At 39.5% G+C, this 26,279-nt stretch overlaps 2 long non-coding RNA genes across 3 annotated transcripts in view; both read left to right on the top strand.

The window, feature by feature from the left end:
• Nucleotides 1-26,279, top strand: part of LOC115655259 — a 386,865-nt gene that overhangs the window by 200,244 nt on the left and 160,342 nt on the right. The gene's annotated exons all lie outside the window — the stretch shown is intronic.
• LOC115655260 lies at nucleotides 1,368-24,583 on the top strand. The gene is made up of 3 exons (XR_004001356.1): nucleotides 1,368-1,378; nucleotides 19,024-19,027; nucleotides 24,505-24,583. It is a non-coding gene; the product is annotated as an uncharacterized LOC115655260 (long non-coding RNA).

Below are 26,279 nucleotides of genomic sequence, written 5' to 3'. Positions count from 1 at the left end.
AGATACCCAATCATAATAATGCAAATCTTATGATTTCAGGTTCCTTGTTACTGACTTGTCATAATAATGTGTCATGGATAGAAATGCAGCCTAGAAACTAACAGATTTTATCTTTTCACCTTTACAAAGACTAACATTCTTTAAGGAGGATCATTCACTTTTCTGTATGCCACAATAAACATACCAAAGAAAGGAATTCCAAAGTAGAAAATAAAGCACAACTTATTTTAACCTAACAAAATGTTAAGTATCAGAGGGGTAGCCGTGTTAGTCTGGATCTGTAAAAGCAGCAAAGAATCCTGTGGCACCTTATAGACTAACAGACGTTTTGGAGCATGAGCTTTCGTGGCTGACGAAGTGGGTATTCAACCACAAAAGCTCATGCTCCAAAACGTCTGTTAGTCTATAAGGTGCCACAGGATTCTTTGCTAACAAAATGTTGTTTCCACACTCCAAAAGTGGCAAAGTTCTCCTTTCCTTTCAAACATCATGTTGTGCAGTTCTTTCAACTGTAAGGTGCCTAACGACAAAATAATAGAAGATGAGACTGTGATTTTTCTTATCCTGGGATTTCTAAGGGTACGTCTACACTATCCACTGGATCGGCAGGTAGTGATCACTCTATCAGGGATCAATTTAACGCATGTAGTGTTGTCAAGGTTCCTTCCCCACTCTGAACTTTAGGGTACAAATGTGGGGACCTGCATGGACACTTCTAAGCTTAATTACTAGCTTAGATCTGGTAACTCTGCCACCATCCGGAAATCAGTGTCTGGAGCACTTACTGTCCCCCAAAACTCTCCCCTCCCTGGGTGGCCTTGAGGGACTTCACCAATTCCCTGGTGAACACAGATCCAGATCTCTTGGATCTTAAAACAAGGAGAAATTAACCATCCCCTCTCCTTTCACCCACCAATCCCTGGTGAGTCCAGATCCAACCCCCTTAGATCTTAAAACAAGGAAAAATCCATCAGGTTCTTAAAAAGAAAGCTTTTAATTAAAGAAGAAAGGTAAAAATCATCTCTGTAAAATCAGGATGGAAAATACTTTACAGGGTAATGAAATTTGTATAGCCCAGAGGAACCCCTTCTAGCCTTAGGTTCAAAGTTACAGCAAGCAGAGGTAAAATCGCCTCAGCAAAAAAAAGGATATTTACAGGTGGAGAAAACAAAAATAAGACTTATCCGCCTTGCCTGACTATTACTTACAATTTTGAAACATGAGAGACTGATTCAGAAAGATTTGGAGAGCCTGGCTGGACATCTGGTCCCTCTTAGTCCCAAGAGCGAACAACCCGCAAAACAAAGAGCACAAACAAAGACTTCCCTCCACCAAGATTTGAGAGTATCTTGTCCCCTTATTGGTCCTCTGGTCAGGTGTCAGCCAGATTTACTGAGCTTCTTAACCCTTTACAGGTAAAAGAGCCATTAACCCTTAACTATCTGTTTATGACAAGTGTAGATGCGGTAAATCGATCCCTGATCGCTCTCCCATCGACTGCTGAACTCCAGCTTGGTGAGAGGCAGAAGTCGACGGGGGAGCGGCTGCCATCAATCCTTCGCTGCGAGGACTCGAATTAAGTGATTCTAAGTCGATCTAAGATACGTCGACTTCAGCTATGCTATTCTCATAGCTAAAGTTGTGTATCTTAGATCAATTTCCCCCCTCCCCCAGTGTAGACTAGGCCTTAGGGCAGGTCTTTGCTACCCGCCGGATCGGCAGGTAGTGATCAATCTGTCGGGGGTTGATTTATAGACGTGATAAAATCGATCCCCGATCACACTCCCCGTTGACTCCAGAACTCCAGCTCATGAAAGGTGGAAGCAGAGTCAATGGGGGAGCGGCAGCAGTCAACTCTCCACCATCCTCATGGCCAGGTAAATCGACCTAAGATCCGCCTATTTCAGCTATGCTATTTGCGTAACTGAAGTTGCATATATTAGGTTGACACCCCCTCCTCGTTGATACCCCTCCCCGCTAGTGTAGACCTGGGCTAAGAGTGTTTTGATTTATTGCCAAATGAAGACCTTTAACAGAGTTAGAATACTTGAGAGGAATGAGTTAAGTGGTCATTTGAGAGATCTTTATTTTGTGTGTTTTCAAGGAAGAAAATCTAGAGACCTATATATTTTCAGTAGAACTGGTCAAAAACTCTGAGGTTTGCTTTGATAAAGTTACAGCTAATATGATCAGAATGCAAAATTTGATTTGAGTTTGAGCTGTGTGAAATGTTTGCAATGAAACTTGAAACTCCATAACACTCAGCTCTTTTGTTTTAATGTTTGGTTATGTTTGTAATACTTAACTCAACCTGTTTGTATATGTTTCAAATGAACCTGGATCAATGTTTTTGCATTGAAACTACATGGAATATTTGGTTGCAACATATAATGAAGTCATAGAGTTTAAGGCCAAAAGGGACCACTAGATCATCTGGTTTGACCAGCTGTATTTCACAGGCCACTAAACATCATCCAGCCTCCCCCACTTAGACCACAGAATTACAGCCCTCAGGATACTAAACTATTGTATGTCACAGGAAGAGAACACGAAGGACCAAGGAGCACCATTGGCAAAGTATTGATTAAGTGAATCAAATGCAGCCATTCTGAATAACTTTCACTTTGAACATTGAGGTGCATTTGAACCTAACCAGAAGGCAGAGCTCACAAGGCCAGATCTTTAGCTTTCGTGAATTGGTGTCACTCCATTGAAATTGATATAGTCTCATTTTCATTGATTTCAATGGAGCTATGCTATTTCACCCCAAAACAAGGAATTGGCCTAGCATATGGGAAGCCATACTAATCAAAACAATGAGAATGTTTGTAACAAAACCTCTTTATTAAAAAAAATACATTTCTACAGGAATTTAACATTTCCTTTAGCTGGAGATTGTATTTGAAAGTTTACCACATACTTTTCTTACTTGCAACAGCTCAGATGCTTAAAAACAGTCAACTAAGAATAGTGTCAAATTGATTTGTAAAAACATATTTTTCCATGTGAGCTCTCTGGTGTTAAAAGAAGCATCGTCCTAAGGAGGCCAGTTAATGTAGAATGCTGTCTTCAGACTGCTCAAATTCCTGTTCAGGCCCTCATCATCTCACACTCAGCTACTATAATCTCCTCCTCTCTTGCCAGAGCGATCACAGGGAGTTGCAACACAGAGAAGTGCTAGGTACGGACTTCCATGTTAGCAGAGTATTGCAGAGCCAGATTTGGGGCCCCTCAAAGCCAGTGGCATTGAACCCCATGATTCAGGAGAAACTAGAAACCCAAAAGAGAATCTCGGATTTCATCATTTAGAAAAGAATATTCATGTCTTATCTTTACCACTGAAGCCAATAGCAGCTTTTTCATTGACTTCAGTGCACATAGGATCAAGTCTCTTGTCTAAACCACTTCCTTGTAAAGATTGACTTGAAGAAGTTAACTGATGCAAACTATGGTGGACAGGAATGAATAGCTGAACCCCACTTCTGTAGAAAGAGAGAAAAGTGATCCGAAGATCATATCCCTCTACACAAGTTCTTTGTATGTAAAATTAGTTAATTATATTTGAGTTGTATCCCGAAGAACCCTTTCAGTAACTATCCCCATATTCCTTAAACTGCCCAGTGCACAATGAAGAGACTGTTACCTGTGAAAAATATTAAACCTCTGTTTCCCTCACAATATACCCATAAATAAATATGGCAATGTGACAAGTGATTCCCTTGAAACTCATTTGATGTCTTCTCAAGACTCACTGCAAAGCATCTGTTTGTTCGTTTTCCCTCTGATGCCTTCATTTACAGACTTTCTGAAGTAGTGTCTGAAGGGGACATAGTAGCTAGCAAATTAAAATGGTTTGTTAGTATTTACTGGGACTAAAATCTCATTAAGGGTCTAGCATCTTCTCAACACACCCCAAAAGATCTTTCCTGCTTAGTGATCTTTTTTTTAAATGATTTTTCTCCAGCTTGGTCTCAGCTGCATCATTGCCCTTCTGACATAGCTGGCACGCATTCAGAAAACCTGTCTCAGCTTTCATGGAGCAATGTTCAATTAATGGAGGCAGATCCCTGACAGGAAGGGGCATGATTTAGATTCTGTGAGTTTCCAGGATGCAAAGTGAATGAAGAATGAAGGAGTGTGCTTTGTAATCCAGGCACATATACACATTCATCTTCCAACAGGACCACTGGGAACAATCAGCTACTAAAGGCGAGATTAAATCAGATCACTTTTCATCGTAAGGATTTTCAAGACAAAGTGCTTGGATACTTTGCTGTCCAAATCCAGTGTGGTACCTTCATTATCTGGCAAGAGTGCTAGGAAGACAGGACAAAAGTTCAGCTGTTTAGCTTGGCACTGTCAGTGCCTCACTCTCCCTTCATTTTCAGAAACATGCCCCACTCCTCAATTTAATAGCTCAGCTCTTTATGGGGCCATTGAAATAATGCACAAGAGTCCAGAAATGAAATCTTCACTATGATTTTGATCACTTTATATTAAGGGCCTGTGATGGGCTCACCTACTTCCACCTAGTGGTTTTTTCATTGGGTCCCATCTCTCCCATCTTTGATGTCCTACAACAATAATTTCTCCAATGCTGTGGTGGTCCACCTTTTGGTAGATAGCAACTCGACCCACTGGCCAAGTCACCAGTTAAATTTGCCCCCTTCTCGGGTAACAGAGTCCAATAAAATATATACAGTCCAGTTTCCCCGCAACAGAAAGGGTCATCAGCCCATCAGGCACACCCCTTACTCAGAGCTTATAATGTCTCTATCCTCTCCAAATGGAGAGGCGGGGAGAAAGGGGTTTTGGCCCTTTTCACAAAAAAGTAAGTTGGTTGGGGAGTATGGGCCTTCTCACTCCAACAGGCTCCAACTCAGGGCCTTATGAAAGGCAGTGACAGCAAACATCGAGAAGTGCTTTGTGCTTCCCTCCTCGGCTGCTTCCTACCATTTGCTTCCCAAAAGGCCTCAAAATCATTCACTTAAATTCCCTCAGAAAATAAAACATGAATGAATCTTCAGCCCCAGCAGGCTCATCAGGTAGCCTCTTTCCTTGCAGGCTAGCTCCAGTTTCACACTAGTCCAAGTTCGTAGATCATACCCCTCATACCTGAGGTACGTCAAACTCTCCTTCTACCCTGGATTTTAGACAGGCTGAAGTCCCTGATCAGTCCCCATCTCCAGTCAGATTCCCAGCTCAGGACTCAGAGTCCTTTCAATCCTCAGCCCAAGAGAGAGAGCCTCCCAGCTACCTCTGCCCTGGGTCTCCTCCCTGCCCCTGTTAAGGCCTAGGGTAGTGGCTGCTTGCAGGCCCCTCCTTTTTAGTGAGGATTACTGCTATGTCTTTGCCCATGACCTCTCAAAATAGGGCTGTCACCCTATCCTATCTGGCTCTCTTTGAAGCACATTTGGAGTAGACTCTGCAGGTGTAGTGGGATGGAGTCACCTGGGCCCAGAACTGCTCCTTAAACTATTCTGTCCCAGTGTGAGGTTTGCACACCCCATCACAGGACCCATTTATAAATTGCATATTAGGCATTAGTAAATAATTAATAGATGTTACACAAACATGTTGCAGGCATGAGCGGTATGTAATCAAGAGCTAGAAGCACATCAGTAGAAGGTGCTGTAGCTTGTTATAAACAGAAATTATTTGACCAACCTTGCAAGGACCTACACTTAACTGGATTCCATTTCTCTGTAGGTCTGTTTGTAACATGATAAGAAGACAGAGATAAGAATAGTGAGGGGAATGTGGGGAAACAGAGCCCATGGCACCTGGGGGACACACAGAATCCCAGCATAGGGGGTGTTGGGGTTCCCCCCTGGGCCTCTTTTACTTTGTTCTCCAAGAATTCAGTCCAACTCCAGTCTCATCACTCAGGTTCCTTTGTCTGGCATATGGAAAAGCTACGATGAGTTGATCAGGTAGGGGGTGAATATAGGGTGTTGTACCACACATCCAAAGGTACACAGCAAATCTTTTTCTTTATATACATTTACACATTACATTGCATTTACTGTATATTGCATCACACATTTTGGGATTGGCTTGGTCACTTTGTAGGAACCAATTCCTGTACAGCATGCTCTGTCCACATGCAACTTACTCTTTAGACTTACTCTTTATCTCATCTTAAATTCCAGGCTTATCTTATCCATTGTTATCTTGTCCATTGTAAATGGTTCCATGGGGGTTCCCTCTTAGCTACTACAGACATTCTGTGTCCAGCCTGCTGATCTATTTACCTCCCTGATCTAGTATGCCAAGAAAAGAGCCTCATCCATGCCTAATTACTCATGTCAGGCCAGGCCTATATGCCTGCACTTTTATTTTTCTTTTTTATGTTAGCATGTGTTTTATTTGCATCATATTCCTGCCTGTTTGTGCTTTATTTTTTAAGTTCACTACTCAGCAACACATTCCCAAGATCACTTAATCATTTTAAAACATATATTCATCATGTATGAACCCTTCATATACTATTATTAAATGGACCCTTAATGTAAAGTGTGACCTAGATTTTACTCAGGCAAACGTCCATTTGTCAAAAGGCCAAATCCGGGGGGCTTAATAAATTTTGCTGACCCTCGTGCAAGGTGAAGAAGATTGCAAGGAGCCTTCAAATCTTCTCCTTCCTCCTCTCCCCCTAGGATCTAGCCACCATGGCAGTCCTTGCACTCTCCTGAGACCAGGGACAGCTGTACTCTAGTGCCACTGTCTGTTCTAATCTATAAGTTCTTATACCATGTCCCTCACTGTTTATCTGAGCACCTTTCATTCATGCATTAAGGAATGTAATTAACATCCCTCACATATTTGCTTTCTTATCCTTTCCCCAGGGGAAGAAGTATGTTTACTGGAGTGTCTTGCTTTGGAATTTCTTGTTAAATGTATAGATACACACACTGCCATATGTTTATATTATAGAAGGAAGGCGGGGAAATGTTCTTTCCACTTAGAGTGGAAAATGGCAAGGTTTTTGAGAATCCTTAGTCCCTATGGGAATTCAGTCCACAGTTTCAGGCCAGATCTTCGAAAAAGCCCCATCACATGTACAGACAAACTTTACCCTTAAGTGTAGAGATTTCTGTTGTGCCTGAGGAGCAGAGTTGACAATCATGGTTCTCCATCCCAGATCCATAGCTGATATTTACATATCCTGGGCCTAGGCTATTGAGCACCTTGAAGCTTGATTTAATATTCTATAGGGAGCAAAAAACAGATCTGATATGTTGACAGTAGCCTGTGTTCCTGAGGGGATGTAGTGCAGTGTTCTGTACCAGATGGAGTTTTCAGTTTGTCCACTGGCAGACCAAGCCACTACAACAGAGAAGGTGATGAGGTGGCAACATAAGCACCACGCCAATTGTGCTGTCAGCTGCAGAGTGGAGCACCTGGGGGGGCAGCTTCCTAGGGGATGGCATATTTGGTGCACTCCCTCAGCACACTTTGTGAGTCACACACAACCCTTCCAAAGCCCTCTAATACTTTCCACCACACTCAATAATAGGAGCTGAGTAAAAGTGAATAAACCCCCTTCCTTCTCACCGTACCTGATCCATTCCTTTTTGTTTTATCTTGAGGGTGTTTTTTTGGTTCTTTGTTTGTTTATTTTTTAAATGATAATTTCCACAATGAATGTGCCTGCTCTACTGATATGTGGAAATGCCTATCTGGACTGCTATAAATGACCACGTTTGGCTTTTTATTACTGACTTTGAAATCATTGTTTGCTTGTTGTTTTTATAACACCACAGATCAATTTCATAATCACAATAAGATGCTCCAGACTGTACTTTGTTACCTCATAATTCACTCCTTGTGTGGCTTAAGGCCTTTCGGTGTCAGCTTTGTGTCTCACTACCTACCCCAGTGCCCAGATATGTGATTTCAACAAAACAGTGTGCAGCTTATTGTTCCATTCAAACACATCCTATTGCCCTCATCTGCAGGTTTATGTGGAAGCATCTGCAAACTTCATCATTGTGTAAAATCAGAATCAAATCACTGTTGTCAAATATTTCACATTAATCTGTTACCTCCTACCCAAATTCATACTACAAATGGAAACATGGACAGCTCAGATTGATAAAGGATTAATCTATGTGGATTTTGAATAGCTTTCCTAGCAAACAGGACTACTATAAACCAAGAGGTTTTTTCTTCCATGTGAATTCACGTGAAAATCACTGCATGATGATTTTGCTTTCTGAGAAGTTCTATCCCTAACATACATGTTTATCTCCAGACATGAATATCTAGCCCACATTGACAACTGGCCTACCTGTTGTCTGTTATATTTCTAGAGTGCTACACGCCCTGCCTGACTGGCTTCATCAGTGGTCTTGCCAAGATCTTGGGGGCAGCCTTAAGAAGCAGTCTGATTTGCTTAATTTCCTTGCATATATTCAGGATTAATATTTTCCAGGTGCTACCCAAATTCATACTCCCATCTGTTTGGTTGTTTTTTTTAATTCATATAGGTTGGATTTCATCGCTGTACCAAAGCCTCAAAACAGGGATAAAATCAGACTTCAGTGAATCTGAGGCCTTGTGCATGACCTCAGCACAAGTGTGAATTTCAGCCATAGAATGCAGCTTTCAAATGTAGGTACCAACCTATATTTTGTGATTCAATTGGTCACAAAGGTGCCTAACACTAGTTTCTGTTCACAGTGAACTGGAACCATAGAAACACAGAATGCCTTCAGCCTCAATAAAATCTGAATGAGAAGTGCTAAAATAATTATACTAAGTGTCTTATCTAATGCTCACTGAAATCAATAAGAATCTTTCCATTAAATTAGGATCAGCACCTAAGATACTGGAAGTGCAAGACCCAGACAGAGTTGGGTGAATACTGGATGAGGGGGGGGACCTATAAATATTTGTTGCATTTTAGAATGAATTTGCTTTGACCCTTTTATATTCTAGCAAGTTCAGAATTTACTGAGAGGAATGGAAGATTCAGTTCTTTCAGGAATATTGCAGAATATTTGCAGAAAGTGAAATATGAATTCAGATCCAAACACACTTAGGCAGAATCATAAAAATATCAAAAAGGTCCTTGCCTCTCTTCATCTCCTCAAACATTCAGGGTGTATTTGTGTATCTATATTATTTATACATCTTCATGCCTAGATAGCTGGACCCCGTTGTGCTATGCACTGTACTAGTAAAAGCTCGTCTCTGCCCTGAAGATCTTACAAATGCAGACAAAAAGATCATTTTAATTGCATATAAAAATGATAATCACAGCTAGAGTTCTATGGATAGGACAATTATTTTGCTAATCTAAGTCTGTATTTCCAACCAGTAGGTTCTTCATTTTCTCCTTCTGTTTTTGTCATTCTTTAATATACTGTCCCAAGAATGATGATATTAGTAGTAGTAGTATTTATTTTATGGCAGCATCCATTGTAGGCTACGTGCTTTTCCAAACAATCAAGGGACAGTCCCTGCCCTGAAGTGTTTACAGTTTAAGGAAAGAAAGTCAACTGGACAGAGGTTCGGAGACGGGGAACAACAATAATATAATTAATCTATGTAATTGGGGAATAATGTTGCTCGTACAAAATGCTAGGACTCCTGGTACTGCATCCTTCTTACAGGACGGGTAATAATAAGATGGCAGTGTTTGATAAAGCTGAAACTGGAGACTGAAGACTTGGAGCTGAGGTATAAATTTAGGGGCAGAGCAGAGAAGTACATTCCAATCCTGGCCCAGCTTAATATTTTTAAACCGATAAACCTTTTTAATTGGTTTAAATCAATCTTGCTCTTTCTGTGGCAGAAGAATGAAAATCTCTTTTTTCTTTAAGCAGTAAAATTGAATGAGTAGATTGAATTAAACCAGCAAATCTGACTAAACTTCTTGGTGCGGTAGAAGTAAGCTAAACTTCAGTTTCATCAATTTGCTTTGGAAAATGGAAACACTAATTATTTATAGGTTTGTGCAGCATCTCCTGGCATGCAATTTCATTTCTGACAGATCACATAATGATATTACTAGAAATGGGCTTCATGAATCTACAGCACCTACCCAAGCCTCTTCGAACTAATGCTTGGATCATTCATTAGTATGAACCTATGATTTTTGTGAATTACAGATCTCTCTCAGGATTGTGGGAGCTTCTGAGTTAGGCTGCATTTGTTATGTGCTGGGTGCACTAGCTGGATTTCTTGTTAGTTTGTTCACTTGTGTTTTGTTACTTTATGGGGTTTTTTAATTTGTTTTAGATGTGCAGCTGATTATCCCTGAAGGGTTGGTGGGCTTTCTCCATGGGAGGCTTCAGATTGATTTAATGGCTTGACCCACAAGCATGGGGATCGGTGTGTGCCTCCTGTCTCCTGCACTGTGGAGGATGTATTACTGAGTTGGAGATAAGGTTATTGGCTGTATAAATATAAAATGAGTAAAACTCTAGCAATTTTCCTGGCCCAGGAGCAGATTGGGTATCATTTGGTACAGAAAGGACTCTGAGTCAAGAAGTCCTCTGTTCAAGTTTTTCCCTTGTTTACTTCTGCTACTAAAGTAGTTTTTTCCACTGGACCTCCTGTCCCCCTTCACATTGAGATGTTAGCGTCTGATCTCTCCTGCTATGGGATGGCAGTTTCTGCTGCTAGAATGATTCCATTAGGCTTCAAGAACCCAAATGTAAGGCATGTTATATTGCTCCAGTGCCAGGTGTATGTGGTTCTGTATAACAATGAACAGCCCTTGAACCTGATCTTAAAGTACCAGATAAAGGGGTGGATTGTACAGTGTTTGCTATGTCTGAAAACATGGCATGTTTCTTGTGTGATAACCCTGGTCATTTGAGGCTGTTCCTGCCCACCACTGCTGATTCTGGAAAAATTATGAGCCCCAGAATAGTATGGAGGTTGCTGGGATATCAAGGAACCAGCAGGAGACAAAGCCTGCATCTGCACTGGCAAATTCTATTTCATCCCCCTAGCCGTTTGTGGTCTACCATTGTCCAGAGAGCAAATTCTGCCCCCAACTCCCCGGACTTGTTTGACGCTTTGTGAGCCTGAACATGTATTTTTAACATTATACAGTGGAAATTTAAAACTTTATGTATAAAGCTGTAACACACATTTTACCTGATATTACCAATCAGCAATTTACGAGTTTTCAGTTGATACCTGATAAGGCATACCTTATACAAAGATTATTACAACAGCTTGTTGGGTGTGAATACAGGGGTGTTTTCTATCAGACCAGTTTGTTCTCACCGAGAGATATAGTGCTCATATTTGGCTGGCTTCCTGCCTGGATAACTTTTTGCTGAGTCAGACAAAATTAGCCATATTGAAATCTCACCAAAACCGAGTGGCAAGGATAAAGCCGTGTGATGTGGGAGAGCGGTTCTGCACACTGATTGTAGCCTGGCTGTGGACTGATTACACCTTTTACAAACTGATTTATGATCTGGACATTTTTTGGTTGTGTTGGTGTGGTGATAATGCTTTAGCGATACATGTTTAAGGTTCTCTTAAGATGTATTTTGCTTTCTTTTTATGTATATATTTTAATTTTATAACATGAATAGTTTTAATGTGGTTTTATGTGAATAAAGGGGTGTGTGTGTGTGTGTGTGTGAGAGAGAGAGAGAGAGAGAGTGAGAGAGAGAGACTCCCTATAGTATTTTCAAGGAAATGGTCATAAGGAAAATACTTGCATAATTCCTTCAGCTATTTTCACTGAACCTTTCACAGCTGTGACTTCTTCATCATGGATTTTCCAGTAGAACTGGGCAGGAAGATCCTAATACATGTTTTCAAAAGGTTTCATCCCAAGAGGCAGCTATCTTGAGCAGCTTTTTCTTTCCATTTTATGCAAAATGCTTAAAAGAATGAAGCTGTCCATAGCAGTAATATAGGTTTCATACAGAGAGCCTTTCATTCTTAAGGTAATCCAAATATCATGCACTCGGAACACAGCCTTTGACATAAAAGGACTTCTTTATTAAGAGTTGGTCAGATGTTAAATCAGTATGTGGAAGTGATATCCAGCATTTAAAACGAGATCGGCAGACAGCATTCTTAAAGCTCCAACAAGAATTGCAGAGACATGAAATTTCACAAGGTTGTACATTGTCTCTGTTTTCTGGTACAAAATCATGGCAGATGCCCCTTTCATATATTTGCATTAAGCATGAGTTGCCTTAACTTGTACAATTTCTTGTCACTGGGTGTAAAAATATGTGCTATTTTTTCTAAAGGTCATGTATCATGATTAATGTGCTGCACTGAAAATAAATATCACTTAGCAATTATAATGTGAAAGCAACATCAGAGTTTTAAGGGAAAAATGCTTGTTTATTTGGTTAGTGGTATGCTACCCATGACCATTTCGAAAATGAATCTCTCTCTTTAGGGATCAGCACTTCATTCACAAATCAATTTTCCCGAGCTGAAGGAATGGAAAAAAAAATCACAAAGGCCTTGAGTTCTTGTATATTTCCCTGCTGCAACTTGTAATTTCACTCTGATGTTTGCAGGCTGTTTCAGATGGCTGGCAATTCTGTGTTAGGCTTTATTGCATTGTTAAATACATGGTTAATAATGTGGAAGGTGGAGGGCGTAGAGGGAATCGCTGAGAGAATGTGGATGCAGGCAGAGAGAGCTTTGTATCTTTGGTGACCATAATTGCTTTCCTTTATTTGTTCTATACTCTGAAAGTGCAGCTGTTTCAGAGTGCCCTCAAATGCCAGCTGTCTGTCAATGTCATCTATCGAGGGTAGATCAAGGATTCACTCTGACAGACCTCTATTGCTTAAAGGTAACATACCTTAAATTTCTTAACAGTGAATTAAGCACTTGCCATAGAGTCAGACTCTTCAGAACAACGTCGAATGTAAAAATTAACTATTGTTTTACTTCCCATTTATATTACAATTACTGTATATTGCTTACTCTTTCTCTAGTTTTACCACTGTATATAGAAAACAGTTAATCTAATTGCCACATCAAGATCTTTTACTGTCACAGTATCACAGTAGAGTGTGTTTCATATTGACACAATAGCAGGCTATCATAGCACTCACATATGTTGGAGTGAATGTTACTTACGTCAGTAGTGGACAGAGCACTGGCCTTGGTCTCATGAGACCTGCATTCCATTCCTTGCTCTGCTATTGACCTGCAGAGTGAACTTGGATGAATCATTCTTCCCATCAGTGTCTAAGTTTTCCCCTCTGTAAAATGGGGATAGTGATACTTGCTTCCTTTGGAAAACACTTCAAGAACGGTTGATGAACAGCTCTATATGAGAGCAAAGTATTATTGTTTTCCAGTATTTACCCCATTATCATTACAGCAATATTTTTAGTATTCCCTTTGCCATTTTATTGTATAGGTTGTACATTTAAATACAAGAGCAATGGGACATAGAGTTGGGGAACAAGGCTGGGACAGGGAATCTGCTTCACCTCCCTGAGCAGTGCATTTTGTAAAATGGACCATAAATTGTATCTATACAAGAAGACCAGATTGTGAAGAACCATTTGCCTGCTTGTTATCAATATCATTAAAACACTCCCATTTATCAGAACAGCCTATCTGGGGTTTAGCTTTTACCCTACATGTTCACTATTTTATGTCCATTTTAAAAACTGTCCTTTAACATTACTCCAGAGAGAGAATCTATAAAAGCTCAATAGAAATTATTCAATAGGCATTTTATGGAGAGTAAAGTGGGCTGTGATTAATTTTTTTTTTATTCAGTACTTGTCAAACTAGCTACAGATTTTCTAGCATAGTTATCTATAGCTAAGTCTAAACCACTCTATAAAATGTTGCAAGGCTAAAATTTTACCTCTATATATTTTAACACTTTCCACTGATAATGATCTTATTAATATATTTTCTCATGCTTCATAGAAAGGTCAACTGAAGGAATTTGCCATGTGGATCCAATACAGAATCATGGCCTATTTTGATATTGGATCTCTGACCTACTCAACTGCCAAATTCTCCTACCTCAAATGAGATATTTTACTCTGTGTTGGGCCTCACAGAGGTAAGAGCCACCCCTCAAAGAAAAGAAATAATGTTTGACAGAAAAGCCAGAAAGTTATTATCTTAGAATGTCAGAATCAGCAGTAAAAATGTTTTGTCCATTTCTGGTTTTACCATCCTTTCCTTGATTTATCTATTTTATGAGGTTCAGACCTTGCCAATAAAAATTCAAATCTGGTGTAAAAGAAACCCTACTAATCCCCAAAACAATTTTTAAGACAACACAAAATTGAATTTCAAATTAGAATTGGTGAGGGGGAAATTTCTTGTCTCCAAAGAACTTTCCTACTGCAGCTGAGTTAAAAATAGTACAGAATGAGTTTTTAAGGAGCTGTAACAGTTTGTTATATCAATGAAGATTTTGAGCCTTTGGAGTTTTGTAGTTATGCTTTAGGATGTGGCAAGGAAGTGCTGATGTGACACACCTAGAGAGTTTCTATGATAAGGTGTAGAGCAACCATTCAGGGCTGGCAGAGAAAGTGATAGCAGAGGAAAGACCACAGCTGTATGCTCTAATTGCAGGGATTATCAGGATAGCACCTGTGGTGAATTAAGAAATTGTCCCACCACACTCTAAGAGGCTCTGATCTAAGGCAGTAGGGTTTGTTGGTACTAAGGCCATGGCTACACTAGAGAGTTGCAGCGCTGGTGAGGGGGTTACAGCGCTGCAACTTAGGATGTGGCCACACTTGCAAAACACGGCCAGCGCTGCAACTCCTGGTTGCAGCGCTGGCTGTACACCCGGTCGAGCCTCGGGTGTAGGGATTCCAGCGCTGGTGATCCAGCGCTGGTCAGCAAGTGTGGACGCCCACCAGCGCTTTTATTGACCTCCGGGGTATAAGGAGGTATCCCAGAATTCCTGTCCACAACAAACCGGAAGAAAGGGAGAGCTCAGAGTTCAGCCAAACTGCTTATTTAAAAAACAAACACAGCTCCTGTTTGCTGAGCGAGCGGAGGCAGGCAGGGGAATTACTTTGGAATGTTCACAGCTGTTTGCTTGAAGAGAGAAACAGCACTCTCACATGGCAGAGGGGGAGAGGGGAGTCCATGCTGAGCAGCTGCTTATCAGATTTGACGGCTATTTAGGAGTGCATAATTTGCATTTAGTGAATGAGAGAGGGGTGGAGGAAGGGGGTCAGAACTTTTAAAATGATTGAAGGTAGGCAGTGTGTGTCTTCCAGTCCTTAGAACTTGCAAGGCAGGGAGCTGAGAACAGTGTCAACTCCAAAAATCCATTCTCTCTGTCTCCTCCACGCTCTTTGTCACATTCCACCCCACCCCCCTCTTTTGAAAAGCACGTTGCAGCCACTTGAATGCTGGGATAGCTGCCCACAATGCACCACTCCCAACAGCGCTGCAAATGCTGCAAATATGGCCACGCTGCAGCGCTGGTAGCTGTCAGTGTGGCCACACTGCAGCGCTGGCCCTACACAGCTGTACGAACACAGCTGTAACTACCAGCACTGCAAAACTGTAAGTGTAGACATGGCCTAAAATTCTGATCTTTTGTGGGAGGGAAACTTAGCTTGAAAGTTCCCTCTTTTTCTCATACATAGTTCTAGATTCAAATCATGACCACGCACAGAATGCTCTATTTACACCCTGTTTGTTTGATCAGAGCTATAGAAGTATTTTAACAGAAGTGTTTTTGAGCGATTAACTTAAACCCTGATTTAAATTGTGTGGGGGAAAGTCTGTTAGTTATTCTTTGTTGCATTCTGAAAAGCCAGAAACATTAGAACTTTCAAAGTCCAGATGTTGGTACTGAATGTGACCACAGCTTCTGTGTTTTATGGGCCCTCAGAAAAGTTTAGGGAATATCTTACATACTTTCTATAATATTGTACTGGCTGCTTTGGGTATTGTAGTTAAAGAAAGGAAAACTATCCACCAAAACACTCCAGTTGGTGACATTCAAATTCCAACTGAAACTAAACAAAGGTTAGAAGGCTTATAGCTAAAATGCCTTACTTATCCACATTTAATTTATGCCATTGGGTATAGTCAATGGAGTTTCCCAGAAGTGTCTGACATAATCCATATGCACCCCTTTATCGAGGTGCAATGGCACCAATATGGATTTATTTATCTCTTTCTGCAGCATAAAACAAGATTAAAATCAATGAAAATGGAAGGCAATATGTTTAAAACATACAAAGGAGTACATTTTGCACAATGTATAACTTGTTGGAGTGATTGATGCAAGAGATTAAGGCAAATAGTTTCATACATTTCCAGGAAATAGCAGAGATGTGTATATAAATAGCCTCTGCAATTACACTGGCTAAATTAAAAGCATTTTAATATAATAATTGCTGTTCTTTAGGGCAAAGTTTCTCAACTGGTGGATCACAAAAGGCAGTCATGGGGGTTGTGAGGCACAGAAAATGTTATTACAATCTAAAGCAAAGAAAATCTTACTCCTATACACCCTTATCCATCAAGGTCAAGCATTCCTGCTACCCTTTCAGAGTATACACACAAATAAGTTATAGAGGCTTGCCATTAGCACTGATGCATTTTTTGCTTATTTAGAGTAAACATAAGGAGGGTCATGAAAATGTTTGCTTTGAAGAAGTAGTCATCAATCTGAAAAGGTTGAGAAGCCCTGCTTTAGGGTATACATTCAGCTGGGGGTTAAGATGGAAGTGGAAAAGATTCCTGACGAGATAGATGATTAATCTGGCTTGTGCTTCGTATGAAGTAGCAAGCAATTTTTTAGAGTATTTTTTTTAAATTGGCTGTTTATAGTACATTGCAGCACACCCATAATGTTACTCAAACATAATTTTGTTGAATTCACTAGCAAACATTCCACTTCAAGGAATTATCTTTTCTCAGAAAACAAGACTGTTCTCTTATTGCCTATTAACATGATGTTTTGACTTTTTTTTTTTCCTGTGGAGCGGTTCAGACTTGGTGGTATTGTGCCCACCTGTGATGATGTAACTAGCAAAGAAAATTGCACTTACACTCTTAGTAAACATCTTAATTCTTTATTGTTTTAACCTGAATTCCTGTAAATCAGCCAGAGCAATCAGTTTTAATGGCTCCTCTAAGAGGAAAACAAATGAAAAAAAGCTGTTAGGTTTTTAAATTCAATAAGCAGAACGGGAAGCATCCCACCTCATCAAAATAGCTTGTGCATAATTGACTCCCATTGCTTGCCCCTTTGCTAGATGTTGTGAACTTATTGGTTTATGGCAAGAGCTAGAAGCATGCTTATAAGTGGCTGCTATGGGCTATGTACACTCTTATTCTAACAACTGGCAAGGTGCTTCTAGGAAGGCAGTGGATAAAGTTATACTGACTGGGCCATAATATGCTAGATAGCAAACAGAGCATAAAGTGGCTTTTAGTGTATTCTGTGAACATAGAACATTTAGGTACCAAGACCTCAGTTGAGTTTGTTAACATTAAAATTCCAATATGCAACTTTTCAGCTTAATTAAAAGATTACCTTTATTGAAACCATTGACCATATCTACCACAATGAACTGTGGAGCAATTAGTTTTTGGATGGACAAACAAAAGAAAGCAAAGGAAACAAAAAGAAAGCAAGCCAGTTAGATGATCACTCATTCTTTCTCACTGTCAGTCTTGTTCATTCTTCTCCTCTTCATCTTCCTCATTTTGGGTATCTATTTAGCAACAGGATTCACAAGCGTTAATAGCAATGGCAAGTCCAGTTACATTTCTGATATGCCATCATTCATTCTTTTTTCAATAAGAAACCCAAGTGGTTGCAAATGAGTGGAAAATTCATGAGTTCATAAATGTTCCCAGGGTGTTGGCTTAAGTACAGTCCTCATTCTAACTCTAGTAGTTTGGCTTTTTCAAGTCTACAGCTATAAAAGAAAATTGAAAAGCCTTTAGGACATAAGCCTCATTTTTTATCAAAAAGGAAAGAGGAAAATTAAAAAAGATGGTCATACTTGGAAGACAAGTATTATTAGTCTAAACTGGCTAATTTAAGGGCTGCTGGTCAGTAGAAATCAATAGCTAAATGCCAATACAAGCTGCTGGAGGTGACTAAGAAGAAAGCCTATTTTAAAGAACAGCTTTTGTTTATACTGTTTTGGGGCCCATTTAGTTTCAATTTAAATGCTCAGATTTTATGGAGCTTTTACTTTCATGGCTATGAACAGCATCTCTGTCAAAATACACATAATAGAATTAGGCCTGTTGAGGCACTTTATACATTCCCCTGTACAGTTATAAAAAGAGGGGAGTTTTCACAGTGTAACTTCAGATCAGCTAGACTGCTTTTTATTATTCAAGCAGCACCTCACTAACTCAGTTATACAGAAAAATATCCCGTGTTTCCACTACAAAGTTTTAATTTACTGATTGTTCTATATTGCACACTCTTCTAAAGTTACTCTGAATAGAGAAAAATCTCTAATTATGGTAAAAAAAATATTCTTTGGTTTGCATACATATATACAATATACCCTTGGCTTCATCGTCTTCATTTTTATAAAGTGTCGTTTTCACAAGTAAACTAATTAAAGATAAAGCAACAGATTCTGCTCCGTTACACTGGGGTAAATCCTAAGTAATGCCATTGAAATTAATGATTTACCTGATACAACAGAGAAGAATTTAACCTACATAATTTACAGAGAGTAACTCATGGTCTATAATGAAATACAAGGAATAATTTAACAAACTCAAAATGTTTGCCAACATCAAAACCTCAAGATCGAATCAGTTACATTCAATCCATTGCATCCCCTTTGCTGTGACTGCTCTTAAAATAGTTAAACTGAGTACATCTTTGTTTCACTATTTTTAAAATGTCTAAGGCCCAAACTTTACCAATGTGTGAGAAGACCTATTAACACAAAATTAGTCACATGCTAAGTGTTTGTAGGATATATCTCCATTCTTATATATACACTAAGTACCATTTTAAATTAAAATTGGTGATGCATATAAACTGAAAGTCCTTTTGTGAGAATCTTCTAATCCTTCTAATCTCCTCAGCAGGGTTAGCTAAGAAAAGAAGGCTACTTAGCAAGTGAAGGAAGTTGATTATGACAGATATTGGCATTCTTTCTTAAAACTGGATTGAAGTGGAACTCTACAGTAGTCTAGATACTGTTATGGTTACCTATGCTTACTTATTACTCTTCAGACACTGTTTAGGGTAAAATGGTTTAGCTGTTGAATGGGCAGTTTCCTGAAAGTCAGTTGTTTTACTGTAAAATTCAATCCAGTTTCTGCTTCGGTTACTAAATATCAGTTGTAACTTTAAACAATGCTCCAGACTGGAAGACTAATCTGCATCTACTGACTGTCTTTAATGGTGCATAACCCCTGCTTCTCCATCATTTTCCTTTTCTGACCTGCCAGATCTCAGCTGTTCAGAAGCTGTGCTACCTACTCCATAGTCGTTATTGTTTGCAGTTGTACTAATTCATGGCAAGAAAAAAAAAGTTGACTGGTAGCCTAGCAGTGATGAGGACCCTTTGTGGTCTTAGTAAGAATGACCTGGATTTCACACCTCCGTAAGCTGAAAGTTCTGACACCAGGAGAAAAACAGAGCGTTTCAACTGCAATTGGAACCCCTCGTCCACTGTAATGTTTGCGCTTAGCATGTGCACAGCAATATTGTACCAGAAATGTAGTTCACTTGTTAGCGTGACCCCTAGATTACGGCATGAATAATGCATCAGAGGGTTTGTGTCACAGTGGAGCTACCATCCAAAAAAGTTTTCTCTTGTTTCTTTCTTTGTTTGCTTGTTCTTTGACAGAATAGATGATAATTTTGGTTGCGCAACAGCGTTAATACATCACCACTAGTGTATTGAGATAAATCACTTGTTTAAAAGAGTAGAGGTCTGCTCCAGACTATAGGGTTGGGGAAGAGATATAGGTTTTTTCTTAGAAAGCTGTTTATGGGGCAACTTAAAAATATTTCCCAGCATCTATATAGGATTTTTCAGAAAAATAGATCATCGGAGAACAAAAAAAATTGAGCCAAATAGGTAATTTTTTAACTTTCTGTGACTATGACAAAAATATTATCTGTTGTTAATGTATTTTATTTTGCCATTTATAACAGTAATATTTTTTTCACATCCTTGCATCCCCAAACATCACATGCAGTGCCCATTGCTTCTGATGATGTAGCTCAGAATCATACCAAGCAGTTCAGTATAAAAGTTACTAGAGACAAATGCATGGCTCATAACACTAGCCCAAAATAATGGAAGCTTTACATAAATGATGTGGTTGAATTTACTGCTCTTGAAAGTGAAGGACTACTAGCAAAATATATGACCAGTCAGTGCTATTCAAACATTCCCCATACATCTATGTCAACCTTAGCCCATAATACTAGCAGTGATTCTAGTTCTGCATCTCCCCGTAGTAGAAATTGCCATTGGTTGATGAGTTTGTTTGTCATCTTGACTAGTGTCCAAAAAGTCTTGGGTTAAGACCTAACTAGTGGAATGAGATAGTTGCTTCCAAATGAGAGAGGAAGGCAAATAACTGAAAAGTTGCAGTGGAAGTGTAGGCAAAGAGTTTTTGGCTTGATGCATTGTGGAGTACTGGAGAAAAGAACAGCTCTGGAACATTAATTTATCTGTAATATTTCAAAGTATTGTTCATGGTTTTTAGCTCTGTGATTCCTGTTGTCTTTAAAGAGAGTTGCACTACTGAAACCTCACACAATGCTTTGTAAAACTTTAGGGATAATTGTCCATAGCCTCAATCTGTTGTGGTCATGTGGCTTACAGAAAATCATTAAACCATTTACTGCAGACAGACTTAAAATTGGGCATTTTTTAAAATACAAGAAGTTCACAGTGTGCTCTGCTAAATCTCTGGGTCAGATTCTTGCCCTGTGAAGTCAATGGAACAATACTTATTTACTCCAGTTGAAGATGTAGTCCTGAATATCTTTAATTCTGTAGTGACTGTAGCTGTAGACCCTGGCATGTTCAGTGCTATTATTGGGCAAAATTCTTTCCTGCTATAAATGAATGCAACTTTATTGCCTCCAGTGGAGTCGTGGCCATTTACACCAAGAGTTTGTCACTTTATTATCACAAGTACTGTGGTAAATCAGAATTTGGTTTAAAACAATCAAGCCACATTATTATGGGGGAACTGGTAGAAACAGTCCATAGTTAAAGCTACACTGAGATTTACACTTAGCAGAACTAAACTCCCTCTGGTTATAACTGCACTTCAGTTGTCCAATGTAATTTTGTTTACATTTCTAATATTATGCTGTCATTTTTAGGTCATTGTCTATATTGAATATAGTTACTCAAATGAATGCTTTTAATATACAGAGTCACAGCATGCTAGGCCACCCACCAAATAAATATACCTAAGTAGTCATATTTCTCATTTTTAAAAATTGTCAATTAATTTTCTCAAAGCTAAAATATTGTTATGAACATTGCTTTAGAAATTAGCAAAGCGTGAAATAATTTTTCAGCATCGTTGCTGAGAGATAATGACAATGTATCAAAAAAGACAAAAAGACAAAGCTGCATAAAACCAACTGCACTGTGATGACCCAGAGTTCCTGTGGATATAACCCACAGGTAACTGTGAGTCAAGTAATAGTAGTAGCTAATGGAAAGAGATTGTAAAAAGTAAGCAAATTAAGAACAAAGTGTTAGTTTATATGCTCCTGAGCTGAAATAATTCCTTATTTAGAACTTCATGTGGGGTAAGTATGTTTCAAGCATATGAATGCTCCACACAATTGGACCAAATGTATGGACTGTGGCAATAAGAGAGAACTAACCACTTTTGAATATGGCAGGCTGTCTAATGACTCTGCTATGCTAGGTAACCTAGCCTCAGCTAAAAGACTGGCAGGGAAGAGTCTCACCAAACCCAATAATTCATCATTGCTGTGCAGAATAGGGGTAACAAGAAAAGAAGCCCTGCCTCAGGACCCCATGCTAGGAACATGGCAGAAAAAAAAGAGGCCAGAATCCACCATAATTGGGCCTCTATTCTTGAGTGGAAGTGATGGGGCTGGAGTGATGTCACCCACAGGAAAACAACAGGCCCCGAAGAGTTCAAGCTGTATGTGTCAGGCAAGGCTGGCCCACAACATTTTGGCACCTGAAGCGGGAAGCTCAAATGACACCCCCATGCCCCCTCACGTTGGCCAAAACTTTGGAAGGTATCAATTTTGCCTTCTTCCTCCTGTTCTACTCTTCTCATGGTACTGCTCTTCCACCTACCCCAATAAAGGAGAATTAATAACTTAAAATGCCTTATTCCAAAATTTTAAGTAACACTTAACTTTCAAACGTCTGAACAGCAAATGTAACTTTTCTTGTCTGCATAGTAAACACTGGCATTTTCATCTATTTGAGTAATCAAAGTGGTGCATTCCGTGCCTTCTTGGGTGCAAAGATTTGAACTGCTTCCTGTTGAAGGTCCACAGCAGGGGTAGGTAAGCTATGGCACGTGTGCCAAAGGCGGCATGTGAGCTGATTTTCAGTGGCACTCACACTGCCTGGGTCCTGGCCACTGCTCCTAGCGGCTCTGCTGCCAGCCTGGGGTACCAGCCGCCAGCCTGGGGCTCTGCAGTTGCTCCCCTCTGTGGCCCACTGGCCCCAGCCTTGGGCAGTGAGGGGTGCAGACAGGGGCAAGAGGGGGCACAGTTCAGCAGCCCCACCTTAAAAACTGTTCCAGTGCCACTGTACTGGGATATTTTAAAGTCCTGATTTGCTGCTTATATCACCATCATGGAACAGTGCACTGCATTTGATGTTGAGATTAGAATGTACATGCAAGAACAGAAATCAGAATTTTCTGACAGATTTCAAGATTTCCAGCAATTTGACCCAATGCTTTCTTTTCTAATTAAACCTGAAAAGTTCAACGAAAGCAACTTGGATTTGTCTGTATTTCAGTGGATGGGTGTTGAAGACTTTGAAATGCAGATCATTCAGTTAAAAAGCTCAGAATTGTGGGCATCAAAGTTTGGAGATCTGCAGAGTGCACTTGAAGCTCCCGAGAGAGATCATGGGGCCTCTATTCTGACCTGCTGGATGTCCCTGCCAGTGAAATGTAACTATTTGAAGAAAGTTGTGTTGCAATGCTTTTAGCATTTGGATCCACATACCTGTGTGAACAAGTATTTTCACACATGAAATCTGTCCTCTGTCTCTCTCAGAGCTGGTTAACAACTGATCACTTAGAAGCCTGTGTGCAGCTTAAAGTATCCAAATACATGCCAAACATTGGAAAACTCAGCAAGGCAAGGATCACATTAAACTGATAAGATCTGCATTTTAAATTAATTTTAAATGAAGCTTCTTAAACACTTTAAAAACCTTAGTTACTTTGCATACAAAAGTTTAGTTATATATTATAGACTTATAGAAAGAGACCCTCTAAAACATGGCTGAAATACATTAAAATAATAGGACAGAAAGAGATAGATTGGGTTTTTTTTGTTTTGTTTTGTTTCAGCTTTAAAATTAAAAGGTTCCTGTCATGGACCAAGGCTTAGGTCAGTCCTTGCTTTAACCAAACTGGTTTACCCAGTCCTAGAAATACTGAACCTTTTAAATAGGTGAACTTTTTACACCCAAAATGTTTAGTTAATTTTTAATTAATAGATTAGTAAAATGGGCATTTTCTTCCCATAGGAATGCTTTTCCAGAAATATCTTTTAGTTTGCAATACAAAAATGTTGCAGGTCTTTCTAATTCTGCTATTCTGTTATGATGCAAGAAAAGTATATGGGAGGGAGGAGGATGCGGTTAGTAGCTTTATTCCATTAACATCTGATGCTCACTTAAAGGCATGGCTTCACTTCGAGCAGGGAGTGTAATTTCCATCTTGAGGAGATGTGTCTGTACTAGGTCTGATAGAGCTAATGCAATAAAAATAGTGTAGCTGCAACAGTGCCAAAGGCAGGAAGGGCTAGTTGTCTGGAGGACACACCTAGCATCTCAGATGAGTACATACTTGGGGCAACTAACCCCTTCTGCCACTCACACTGCCATAGCTACAGTCTTTTTTCAGTGCACTAGTTCAATAAGAGCTAGCATAGGTATGTCTCCTTGAGCTGGAAATTATACCTCCAGCCTGATGTTTAGAGAAGCCGTTTGATGCTTTTATACTTTTCTGCAAATGAAAATGGGCCTTATAATAGGAATAAATTACATTTACACTCCTTGAAGGTCCCTTTACACTTCCAGGGCCATATCGAGGGACTTTAGTGTAAATGAGAAATAGGCCTTTAATTACTATTTAAGAGATTCCCCAGATGCATTTAGAAGATTAGGATGGTACTTAAGTGATATTTTCTTGTTTATATTTTTACTGAATGTAATCACTAAGCTTATATTACTGGTATATAGGTTATTTAATTATTAGACCTGTATGAATAAGTTCTTATGCAATGAATTACAACAGCTATTCTTTACTTGTTGGGTTTGACCGTCTGATTCTCTGATCCCAAACATTTGCCAGCTTTAGGGCGATTCAGCCAATTCCCCGAAATTGGGCCCCGCGCCCCTAAGAGGGCCCCGCAACGTCCCGAAGGAGCTGCTGCCAAAGTCCCGCCACTGTCGGCGCAGCAGCTCAATCGTTGCTGCTGTCTTCGGCGGCTTTTCAGTGAAGGGACCTTCCTCTGCAGCAGCAATTGAGCTGTCGCCGAAGACAGCAGTGGGACTTAGGTGGCAGCTGCTTCGAATCAGACCCTGTGGTGCCTAAAGCCGGTCCTGGCTATTCTTTGTATGAATACTTGTAAATACATGAAAACTGGCATATGTGTGAGTGAACAAGATTTATTTGTCATTAGTTATCATTTCTAGCTGTTGCTCACTGCTCATCATTACACTCCTGTTGTAAAAACCTCCTGTCATATAGTCAAGTTCAGAAAGAAAACCGTGTGATTTAGGTGACTGATTATGGCATATTGTGAACAAAAACTGAATGCAAGGACAAGGCATTCAGCAAATACTTAATACTGATCAATAAATGGCAAAAATCGAGATCAGTTCATGAAGAAATCTAAAGGTAAATTTATTTGAAAACTTATTAGAGCTGGTTGGAAAAGTTCAACAGTAACAAAATTTTGCCAAACAGAAATATTTTTTTTAAATGATCACAATTTGTTTTCCATTTTTCAGTCAGGATCTTTAATTTATTGACAAAGCAGATCTGTTTTTGTGTCAAAGGAAAAATATGAGGATGAAGAAGCCATAAGGATTGTAACCGGGAAAATCACAATATGAAAAGTACATGCTGCCCCGTTTTTAGAGATTATATGACTTCTGATAGTTGATATTTAAGACTGGTCAAAATTTTTCCACTAAAACTTTTTTTCCTTTGGGAAAAATGGTTTTTCAATGAAACACAACTTTTCACAAAAAAGTCTGCTTTCCATGAAATTTTTTTATTTTTCATCAAAATTGAATGCCCCAAACCAAAATATTTTGGCCACGAGCTTAGTTCCCCAGCCAGGCTACATCTGTGATGATGCGCCATCAAGACTAGGGACTCCCATGATGCACCATCTCACCTCTTGCAGAGAGAAGACTGTGCTGCATTATCAGAGTCCAACCAAGGAGTCAAGTTTATGGGGAGAATGGTAGCATGAAGCATCCAAACTACAACTCCAGAGAGATAATGCAGCAACATTTCCAAATTTATGTATTTCAGCTTATGGCCAAATTTTCTTAGTATTTGAAATTTTCCAGGGCTGTGGGGGGTTGGAATTGATCAGTTTTATTAGTACTGTAAGCATGGAGCCACCATAGATATGAGAGGCTACTAACCTCAATAAATTGAGTTGGCGCATGGCATATAGGTTCTCTTCTGTGCTAACACCACAATTAGTCAATGTATCTGAACTGTTTCTTTTACTCTTCCCCTTCCAGCTGTGCTTATATTTTTGTTTATAACTGATCACATAACACTAGTTTCCAAGTTTGAGATATGCAAATAAGTAGGTGGAAGTGGCCTCAATTTCATAAATATTTAGATATTGTCCTTACTTTATTTTTATATTTTATGCAATGTTCCTCCTCTGTGTGTTCCCATCCCAATATGCACACAGTTGCAGAACCAGACAGTATATTTGCCAAGAAAACATGGTACTGTGAACACCATTAACATAGTTTTCAGAGTGGTAGCCGTGTTAGTCTGTATCAGCAAAAACAATGAGGAGTCCTTGTGGCACTTAAGAGACTAACAAATTTATTTGGGCATAAGCTTTCGAGGGCTAAAACCCACTTCATCAG

Source organism: Gopherus evgoodei, chromosome 7, assembly GCF_007399415.2.
Source record: "Gopherus evgoodei ecotype Sinaloan lineage chromosome 7, rGopEvg1_v1.p, whole genome shotgun sequence".
NCBI lineage: Eukaryota > Metazoa > Chordata > Testudines > Testudinidae > Gopherus > Gopherus evgoodei.
The sequence above is the reverse complement of the archived record's forward strand: the minus strand, read 5'-3'. Positions and strand labels throughout refer to the sequence as shown.